The sequence below is a fragment of the Cryptotermes secundus genome, unplaced genomic scaffold, assembly GCF_002891405.2.
Source record: "Cryptotermes secundus unplaced genomic scaffold, Csec_1.0 scaffold384, whole genome shotgun sequence".
In the NCBI taxonomy this organism is placed as follows: Eukaryota; Metazoa; Arthropoda; class Insecta; order Blattodea; family Kalotermitidae; genus Cryptotermes; species Cryptotermes secundus.
In genome coordinates, this window is record NW_019731268.1 from 774,829 (window position 1) to 786,041 (window position 11,213).

An 11,213-nucleotide genomic window follows, 5' to 3' on the forward strand; every position below is an offset into this window, starting at 1 on the left:
GCATAGCGGTACAGCTGCGTGTTTGTATTCGGGAGGATCTCGGTTCGAATCTTGGCTGAAATATCGACTCTTTTGACTGAGTTCTTCTGTGGTTTACATCAGTATTTCATTCATCAATGGCTGCACAGCCCTTTGTTGGGCCCTGTCCTCTACTTCAGTTTCGTAATCTTTTTTACACAGACGGTAGGACTCCTTGGACGGGAGATCAGGCCGTCGCAAGGCCGCTACCTACACACAGGACAGCACAGACACAGAATAAACTCAAACACAGACATCCATGCCTTGAGTGGAATTCGAACCCACGATCCCAGCGTTCGGGCGAGCGAAGACCCTTCATGCCTTAGCCCCCCCCCCATACACAGTTTGGCCTTCCGATCGACCTTACAGGCAAAACTGTGATAGTTTACGCCCTCCCTTTCCTCCCCATACACGCGCAGATAAAGCGGCAGGCTTCATGCCACAATCACGGTCTTCCAGCCTATAATGTTGAGTCACACACGTCACGTGCTACGGTCCTGCAGGCAGAACTGACGGACTCACGGGTTTCCCACAGGCCAACAGTCCAAACGATTGGCCGGCCGGCCGCACCACACACGTCAGTTTTGCCTTTCAGTCTTCAACTGTGCAGGCCGAACTGGAGGCAAAACTGTGTGTGTATGGGGGCCCTTATAGACCACGCGGTCACCTTCGTCGTTTGGCCTACCTCAGTATACCCCGCAAATTCCAGGATAATACCTGCAAGAGGCCATGACATCTTCCTTCCAGATCCTGTCCAGTTCATGTATCATCCCGCCATCCGACGTAATAGAGTTTACTTTCTGACAGCGTCATTAAATAACCAACCTAGGATACGCAGTGGCTTGCAGCCAGCAGTTGGACAGACAATGAATGCGGAGCGCTCTCTGGTTTCCCTACCGTGAGAATCTGCTGTGAAGTGGACATACGCAGCTTCACCAGTGCAGACTGACGCGTCACCGCACGGTGCCCGGCGCTTGGATCTACTTCTCCTTCTCTTACCAGTCCAGAAGCTTTTCTCTTCTCGCCTGGTGTCTGAAAACGCAAAACTCAGAATGTACAAAACCATAATTTTGCCTGTGGTTTTGCATGGGTGTGAAACTTGGTCTCTGATATTATGAGTGTTTGAGAACAGGGTTCTGAGCAGAATATTTGGACCGAAGAGAGATGAAGTGACAGGAGGTTGGAGAAAACTGCATAATGAGGAGCTTCATAACTTGTGCTTATCTCCAAGTATAATTAGAATGATCAAGTCAAGGAAGATGAGATAGACCGGGCATGTAGCACGAATGCATATAGGACATTAGTGGGAAAGCCAGAAGGAAGGAGACCACTATCAAGACCAAGACATAGGTGGGTGGATGATATTAAAATGAATCTTAGGGAGATAGGATGGGGTGGTACGGACTGGATCCATCTGACATGAGATAGGGACCAGTGGAGGGCTCTTGTGAACACGTTAATGAAGCTTCGGGTTCCATAAAATGCTAGGAAATTCTTGAGTAGCTGCAGAATTGGCGGCTTCTCAAGTAGGGCTCAGCCCCATGAAGTTACGAGTTCATTCGGTTTCTACGTCACAACGAAGAGGCTCCGTCTGCATCACAGAGATCGGTCGGTTAATGCTTTTAGACCACTTCCCTTATTTGGCGGGGGGGGGGGGGAGAATGAAAATAGGCTTATACGATCTCCATTCTGTCTCCGTGTCCCTCCATGTCAACTTTTGAATGGTTGAACCTATCTATCCCTCCCAGCAGTTGCTAGGCAATGGCTGGGTAAAAACACGTTATCGTAGCAACGAATGGACACGTAACAATAGAATAATAGTAAGATTTGATATTTTCGCAGCGGTAACTATGAAGAATGCCGTCTTTTGGATTTTTATACCTTGAAGATGGAGACAATACGTTCCTCAGAAACGTCGGTTCACACAAGATGTACACGGCACTATATCCCAAAAGACGGCATTCTTAATAGAATAATTGTTTGACACGTCGTTTTGTAGCTGGTACGTGTCGCATAGAGGGACAGTAGGCGACTACTTCTTCCCAGAACTTCTTTAGTGACGTAAACTCCTGTGTATCGTGAAAATCACAAGAAGAACGTAAGTACAGTGTGTGGGCAACCCGGAGGGGAGCTAAGAGCATTTTGCGATGTGTATCTCGTTCCTCGCTGGCACTAGTGATCACGGTGCAGTCTCGGAAGCCGGAGCAGAGGCACGTGGCGCGCGGTGGCTGTACACGAAGCCAAAGAACGTTTTAAATTCTTGATTAACGGATAATCTGCTGCGAAATATGTGAAAGAGGACGAAAATTGACATAATATACGTTGGATGCTTAAATAGAGAGGATAACCAATTCGTCTGTTCAGGCTTCAGAACGCTAACTCACAAGTTAAATTTAGTGGCTGCGTTGAACTTTAAATTTACGTCACCTAATGCGACACTAACCCGAGCACAGAGGCCGGTCGCGCAGTCTAAGGCAAGAACTCTCTTCGCCCGCTCGAACACTGGGGTCGTATCTTCGAATCCCACTCAAGGAATGGACGTCTGTCTGTGTTTATTCTGTGTTTGTGCTGTCCTGTGTGTAGGTGGAGGCCTCAAGACGGGCTGATCCTCCTTCCAAGGAGTCCTACCTAGGATCACGAAACTGAAAAACCGGATGCAGAGCCACTGACGAACGAATAAATGAATACGACAATATACACCCATGTGTATTAATGCTTACTGCCTACATTTCTAGTCTGCTTGTCAAAATGTCTCATAACATGAAACAACTGCACAGCGTACATGGCAATTCTTAAGGAAGTGGTTTCCAAAGGTTTCTAAAGATGGTTCATAACAGAATAACCGGGATTCTGGATTTTGCTCATCGTCCGGGATTCTATAAAAAGGAAAAACCGTAACTGGATTTGTTATCGTTCTCAGTGATTGAGGTTAGATCTCTCTAACGGTCCCAACAGAGTAGCTATCTCCCACCTGTCACCTGAGGATGAAAACAGATCCAGTTCCCGAAACGTCGTGTTCTCTAGTTTTTAGAACAAGGGACGAAACCCAGTAATTCTGAATTCAAATGTATTCTGGCAATTGCAGAATTTTGGGCTTTTCGGCCTCCTGGTATTCTGAAAGAAACACAACTTTTCACAAACTAAATCTGTTTCCATCCTCAGGTGAAAAAGCGGTAGGGCGCACATCCAGTTGGTTCCGTTAGAAGGAGCTGGGCCTAATGATTGAAATTACTCGTACTTGTTTCCCACGGTCCCAAGTGAGTCAGTGCCTCTCCAATTTTCCACCTGGGAATGTTTTTTTTTCCCCAGATTACCAGACGATTTAAAAGTTCCAAAAGTCAGAACTCCGTATATAGAAGGTACATGAAGCGCTGGGGCGAGACAGAAATCTAAATGAAAAAATGATGGCTTATTATAAACAGACATCAAAGTCACAAGCAACTGTTCGCTGTGACTGATAATACTCAGACTTGGGAGAAGTCAAAACTATATACAGGCTAACAGAACAGACAAGCAGCCAGTATGAAGATTTCAGTTTTTTACTTTTATTATAGATTTTTTTTTCTGTGGCGCTACAGCCCCAATTTGGGCCTAGGCCTACCTCCATGAAACTCCGTTTCACTTCGGTTTACTAGATCTTAAACGTTCGGTAGGACTCCTTGGGTGAGTGATCAGCTCGTCGCAAGGCCTCTACCTGTAGACAAACACAGAAAGACGCACACAAACATCCATGCCCTGAGTGGGATTCGACCCCACGATCCCGGCTTCCGAGCGAGCGAAGACAGTTCATGCCTTAGACCGCTCGGCTACCGTGACCGGCCGTAGAGTATCTTACCTAAATCAATTTTAGGAGGCATACGCAATATACGTTGAGGCACTATGCTACAAGTATGAAGGTCGCGGGTTCGATTCCCGATTAGTTCATTGGATTTTGCAATTGACCTAACCCTTCCAGCCGCACTATGGCCCTATGGTCGACTCAGCCTGTAACAGAAATAAGTACTAGGAATCTTCCTGTGGGTAAAAGGCGGCTGGCTCGTAAAGCTAACAACCTCACCGCCATCTATGAGCCACTGTGTGGAAAATGTGGGAGCCTCGACGACTCACAACCATGTGGGCCTCCACGGCCTGTTACATGGATAGCTTGGCCTTTTATATGCAACATCCATGCAGACAGACGAACAGACACGAACTGGTCCATTCGTTTCGTGTGCACTTTGCATTAAGAACAGACAAAAATAGGATGGAATTAACTGCTTGATCACTGTCTGTCAATCGCAGTGTGCCTTGTTTATGAATACGTAATGCCCACTTGTACTGTGATTGATGTGACTGGATGCAACTCGGCTCTTGTTCGCTGTCGAGAGGTGAACTGCTTAGACCAGACTAAGAATAGCGACCGCGTTATCTGAAGCTGAGAGCACCTCCACGTGCTTTCCTCCAAACATTACTTCAGAAGTCACTCTATTTCAAGCGTTTTCACGTGATAAGTTTCTGACTTTGCTTCTCTGTAACCTCCTGAAGTTTGAAGTTCATCTAAATAATATTTATGCATTTATTTCCTGTCAGACAGGGGCCAGAATAGCGTAGTCGGTATAGCCACTGGCTACGGGCTGGACGACCAAGGGGTCGGAGTTCGAGTCCCGGTATGGCCAAGAATTTCCTTTTCTCCAGGTCGTCCAGACACGCTCTGGGGTCCATTCAACCTCTTATCCAATGGGTACCGAGGGCTCTTTCCCCGGGGGGGGGGTAAAGCGGCAGGGACGTGAAGCTGATCACTCACCTCAGCTAGTGCCGAGGTAGAAGAAAATGTGGATCTATACGTCCACTCCCCCATACACCTTCATGGCACAGTGCAACTTTGCCTTTTTTCACCTGACAATGCGAACGGCGTCTCCATGAAACGAAACTCTTACATTTAGCATACTATAACTATATAAGCATGAGAACCTTTGCAAAACCTCGTGCGACTGAGGGCGGAATAGGTTTGCGCATGCGTAGAGCGGTCTGCCCCAGCTAATGAAGGTAAAGTTGTCCCTGTGCTTAAGTAATTAAGCACTACGCCATGAAGGCGTATGGGGGAGTGGATGTATAGATCCAATTGACCTCGGCTCTAGTTGGATGTGAGTGTTGTTCCAGCTACTATTATATAAAAAAGCATTCGATTCGTCACATGGTAATCACTGTGACTGCTCTTAGTGACCGCCTGTAAGAACAGAACACTTAGTGATAGTTTGCAGTGACTAGTTGCTCCACAGCATCCGTATGTGGTAAGGGGGCACGCGGTAACGTAGTTGGTTGAGGCACTATGCTACAAGCCGGAAGCTAGCGGGTTCGATTCCCGAAGAGGTCACTGGCATTTTCAATTTATGTAATTATTCAAGCAGCACTATGACCCTGGGGTCGACGCGGCCTGTGACAGAAATAAGTACCAGGAAAATTCCTGGGGGTAAAGGGTGGCCGGCGTGTAAGGTTGACAACCTTACTGCCCTGTGAGCCGATTTTCTAGGAAATGTGGGAGCCTCGACGTCTCACAACCTTATGGGCCTCCACGGCCTGTTACAGGGATAGAATTACCCTTACCTCCCAGGTCGCGCTCATGCAATCACAAGCATGGGAACTCTTGCTGTGACGTCACCTATGCCAGAAAGCCAAGTTCCTATGTTGGCTATGCTTAACGCTTCATTCTTGCTTGGATTACTGCTCCATCTTCAAGATAAAAGCGATAAGTTTCTCCGAAACGTCGGTTTACTTCTACCGGAACAAGAAGACAGTACCATTCACAATCATCGCTCTGAGAAACTCAAATTTTACCAGAGTATACGGCGTCACATCCCAGACTACAGTAGTGTTAACAGCTACTGCCGCCTAATAGCAAATGTTTATTCCGAGAACATGAAGACGTGAACAAATGCGCTGTGTGCGCAAAATGCGGAATGTTTTAAATTATTAAGAGAGCCGAGCAACTAAGCGTAAATATTTATAATATATTTACTGTTCCTTGCTCAGAGCGAGAGGATCAATTGCGATCAGTGGTCAGCAACTCTGATGAAATTTTGTAAAGTTCAAGGACCTATACGAGTAAGTGGAAAATGTACGCTAAGTATTAGATTAGGTTTCAAAGTAAGGGGCACAAATTTTAATAAACTGTATCATTATGGGTGCATGTGACATTAGATTACGTTATATCCGTTACAGTTTGTTTAGTCACACTGTGAACAATTCAGTTTATATAATATCGAAAGAAGGATGAGTGCTGAATAATAGTGCAACGTATATACCCAGTGCTAGGCAACTGATCGGTAAACACATTCCCGCAAGACACGAGAACGCAACAATATGACGTCTATTGCTAGGAAACGGGGTGGTAAATAGGCTTCAACAATACAGGCTGTTTTCCATGGAGGTATTCGACCCCGCCTCCACACGGGATTACATAGAGAGACCCCCAGACACTCCTTTGATACGATACGGACCGTATAGAAAACGAAGCCTCCAACAATTCCTTTATTGTTTTGTGTATTCATTGCCACGGGAAGGCGTTTACCGAGCCGTTGCCTAGAAATGAAATGCGGGCATACAAGTATAGACACTCGGCCTGGTGGGAGGGATCTATGAGATACTCCGTTGAGATGGGCTCAAGTGTCATGATATTGTCACGTGTACGGGGGGTACGCGTGACTAAGTTAACGGGTTCTAGTTTGGATGATTGGATTTATTATCACCTTGGTTACAAGTTATCTTAATCACACTTAAATCCAGCGATATTGCTGAGTTACACACTTTCCAGTTCACCGTTGCACATGCACTAGGAGTCTCCGTCTTCAATAGTCGTCTCCTAGCAACGGATCTCAACAAACTAGCACTTCAAGTCTCTACGAAGTGTCTTGCTATTTCTTGTTCAATCACCCTGGAACCTCAAAACTAAACTAAAAACTCTCCTGGACTGCCTTCTCGGTTATTGCGGAACCTCTTACAATTCTTCGGCGCAGACTCCACAGAAAACACGTATGACGTGTCAGAATGCGCTTTCATTGGTCCGTTACCAGCGCTGAGCGTGGCGTGGACATAGAAAACACAGCCTCATCTTTTATTTCGTAACCCAGCATCGGTCTGTTTATTAAGAACCTGTCTTCGCGGGAATTTGTTTACCAGCCCGCTGCCTAGCAATGCGTGTACATGTAACAATATACATACCAAGTTTCATAAAGATTGTTTCAGTCATTCAAAAGTTGATTGGGGGGGGGGGGATTAAGAGACATACAGACAGCATGGAGATAGCATGAGTCCACTTTTATTTTTTAATAAGGAAATAGGCTAATAAGGAGATCACTTTTATTTATTTTAGGAATACCTGTTTAGACCTTCCAAGGACTGTCTTCAGTAACTCCTTGATGATTTTGTGGCTATCACCAATAGATTACACACTGTATAATATTCTGTTTTACAGAATCTGCTTTCATATATTCAGATGTCACGTCACATAAACACATCTCAATAAGAACAGATTCTTCAAGACTGTCCAAAGAAATTCTAACTAGCTCTTGTGGAGGTGTATAACTAAAGAACACAACGTTCAGTGACTGAGGTTAGCTCTTTCTAACGGATCCAACAGAGGAAGTTTCTCCCACCCTTCACCTAACGAAGGAAACAAATCCAGTTTCCGACACGTTCTGCTCTTTTGTGTTTCCTGGAATACGGACGACGGACAAAGTCTACGCGTACAAGTAGAGACCCAACAATTCTGACCTACCCAAGAGTTAAGAACTAGCAACGGACGGAAAGTCGATGGGAGGACATCCTCTAAGATGGAACTGCCTACGTTGAAGTAGATTATGACGTTGATGATGACACTGTAACATGTACACCAATTTCTAAGCAACGACCGCAATACACGCGCGCAACAAAGAAAATGTGTAACAAGAAGTGTTTTCTATGTGGTTCGCACATATCCATTGCTCGGTAACGGGCCAATTAATAAGCATTCTTTGTAACAGAAGACGGCGTTTTTCGTGGGGTCCGTGCCGAACAGATATCTTGAAGACAATCAACGCTACCAGCAGTTCAGTCGAGTCGAGCTCAGAGTTGAGGGTTAAGCTGTGGAGTGTTAAGCAGCGGACAACGGAAGCCTCAACCAACTACGCTACCGCGTGTCCCCTCAACGGGAGATTGTACGCTGAATTAATCTGGCTCAGGATATGGTACAGTAGCGGGGCTTTGTGAACACGGTAATGAACCTTGGAGGATGTTTGCACGGAGCTAGTGAGATAATACTTCCGTCTGAATTTCCCGTTAATTCTGGTGGCAAAAAAGTTCTGCTCCTTTTAGAGCAATTATGATTTCTTGGACACTGCCGGTTAGTTACATTCTTTCCTGCTCTTAGCGCGGTGGGTTTCTTGGTCCTGTGGATACAAGCGTGTTAATTGCACCAATCTCATAGACCGCAGTAATGGTGAATTCACAGCTAGTACAGAAAAAACGATGTATTCGGTTATAAACCAGTTCCAAAGCCACTTTATCCACAACTAACAGTATATGAACTGCTCTGGGATTGAAGGGGACCCCAGCAGCGAGAAGTCAGCGACTAATCTCCTGTGCTACGCCCCTCTTTATAACTCTGGTGGCGCGTGTAGGGGAACTATTGATTGGAACAGAACTGGTTCCTCACAGCCTCATGACTGATCAACGGTTTGCTACGACGTGCCAGATACGCCTTAGCCAGTCGGTTAATAACGTGACATGACTCCTGAAAGCCAGAATAGTGGAGCCAGAGCCAGACGTCCATTGATGAGCAACGACTAAGTAAAATCCCAGTCCGCGAAATGGGAAGATGAAACAGTTGGAAGCTACATAATTTGCAGTGTTCGACAAATACTATTAGTACTGTCACGTGTAAGCGGTACGCGTGACGAATTGACGGGTTCTAGTTCGGATGATTGGATTTATTAACAGCTTGGTTACACGTACTGTCTCAGTTACACTCAAATTACAGCGCAATCGCTGATTTACATACACCTTATAATCTGTTATTTAACAGTTAACAGTTAACGAAACTGTTATGGAAGTTGTGGATTGGATTCATCAGGCTCAGAGTAAGGATCACTGACAAACTCTTGCGGGACACGGTAATAAATTGACTAGCTGAGCGACTGCTAGCTTCTAAAGAAGGATCTGCACTGTGGAGAGAAATGGATTAGTAGATATAAATGGGAGAATAATATTAAAATGGGCATTAAGATGAAGTGGGGGCCGATGTCGGCTGGATCCACTTATGTGCTCCGTGGAATTTGTTTGTTTCTTAATCTGTCAGTAAACCTGTTTGTGTCGTGCCATCTGTCTGGGCCACATAAACTCTCTGCGCTCGAGAGAAGAACAACCGGACGTTATTTTGAAGACTCGCCCGCGTACCATGACACGCCGCACCTTTCTGCATCAGTTGCTGTGTTCTTATTATGGAAGCAGGGTTAAATTGGAGGGGCGAGACTTCACACGGCGAATCATATACTGAGGGCAGCAAACACTGCGGACCCCAGGTCAACGGTTAACCTCCAGTTTCTATGGTAACGAGGGTGTGTTATAGCCAGTCACTGAAGCAAACTATGACTTCATCATTATAAAGTTATTACCTCGTACACACCGGAGGGAAATTCAGACGTGTTTTCGTATGAATTTAATTCCGTAAAATTGTCTACACACTCGCTGTCGGGTCTATCCCTATTCAGAATTAATTCTTAATTAACCTTTCTCATTAGGTCCTCTGGCCTGTTCTCAGCAGAATGAATCTACTATGGATCCTTATAGACAGTCTGTAGGACTCCTTGGATGGGGGATCAGCCCTGTCACAAGGCTGCTACCAACACAGGACAACATCAACTCAGAACAGATATCCACGTCTCGAGTGAGATTCGAACCCACTGGTAAGTGCTTGAATGGGCGAAGACATTTGGTGTCCTAGACCGAGGGGCCACTGTGGTGGCACGTTAATTCTTGTGGTCTCCGCAACGTCCAGACCGGATCTGGGACCCACCCAGCGTCCTATCCAATGGGTAGCATAGGCTCTTTCCTTGGGGATAGAGCGGCCGGGGCGTGAAGCTGACCACTCATCTCTATCTAGTATCGAAGTCAATAATAGTGAAGCTACACCTCCACTTCCCCATACGTCTTCATGGCGTGATGCTTAATAACTTAAGCACAGGGCCAATTTTATCTAATTTGTATGATTCTCTGACGTCTGGCGAGAGATACATACGTGTACGCCGTAAGCATACGCGCAACTGTTGAAAGACTGGCCTGGACTTCCGGCCCATGTCACACCAGTCTCCCGTCTGCTGCGCCGTTTGAACTAACGCTCAGCACGCACAACTGTTTAATTTCGCGAACAAGTGTGTTACGCACCTTCCGTTTCCTCCTAAATCGTGATCGCCATCTTTGTTTCCGCACTGCTGCCAGTTACAGAAATACAAAGCTCCCAGTACGTGCCACTGTTAGAAATTTCTTTCACATTTCTGAATGCGATTTTTCCACAATGAGTATTTAATTTCGGATTAACTTTAGACTACATATAATGAAAATTTATGCAATTTTTTTTCAACATTTTGAAGCACCTTGAATACTAACGGCTTCTATTTATAACCATCAATTATGAATCCATCATATTAACATTATAGATACAAATACACGGGACTTCCACAGAGGACCCGAAGCATAATATGTCTATGTTCTCGAAAACCGCTCAAAAACATTGATTAAATTTCAGTAATTTATACTAAAACTACACGGCTTACATCTTCAGGAAAATAACATGCCCTCTAGCAGTCCAAATTTAGAATAATTTTCTGGAAAACGGCTGAAGAATCAAATTTTAATTATCCATACACCCAATGGACTCAAATAATATCCACTTTAGGGCAGAAGAATGTTGTGATCAGCCGAGCGTTTATGAGAAAGCACGTGCAGTGTACCTACATCCATCCTTTGGGTTGCAGATACGAAATCTTCGGAGGAATATGATGTCCATCTTCTAGCAGATTGTTGAGGATCAAATTTGGGATTGAAAATTTAAGTCATTACCTAGGTGCCTGGAGACTTGCGAAAAGTGTTTTGCAGTGAAAGAGCAAAGATGACAACACATGGACACGCAATGAGGTTAAGAATGCGATAATCAGCATTCATGCGTAATACCGTATGCAAGACGC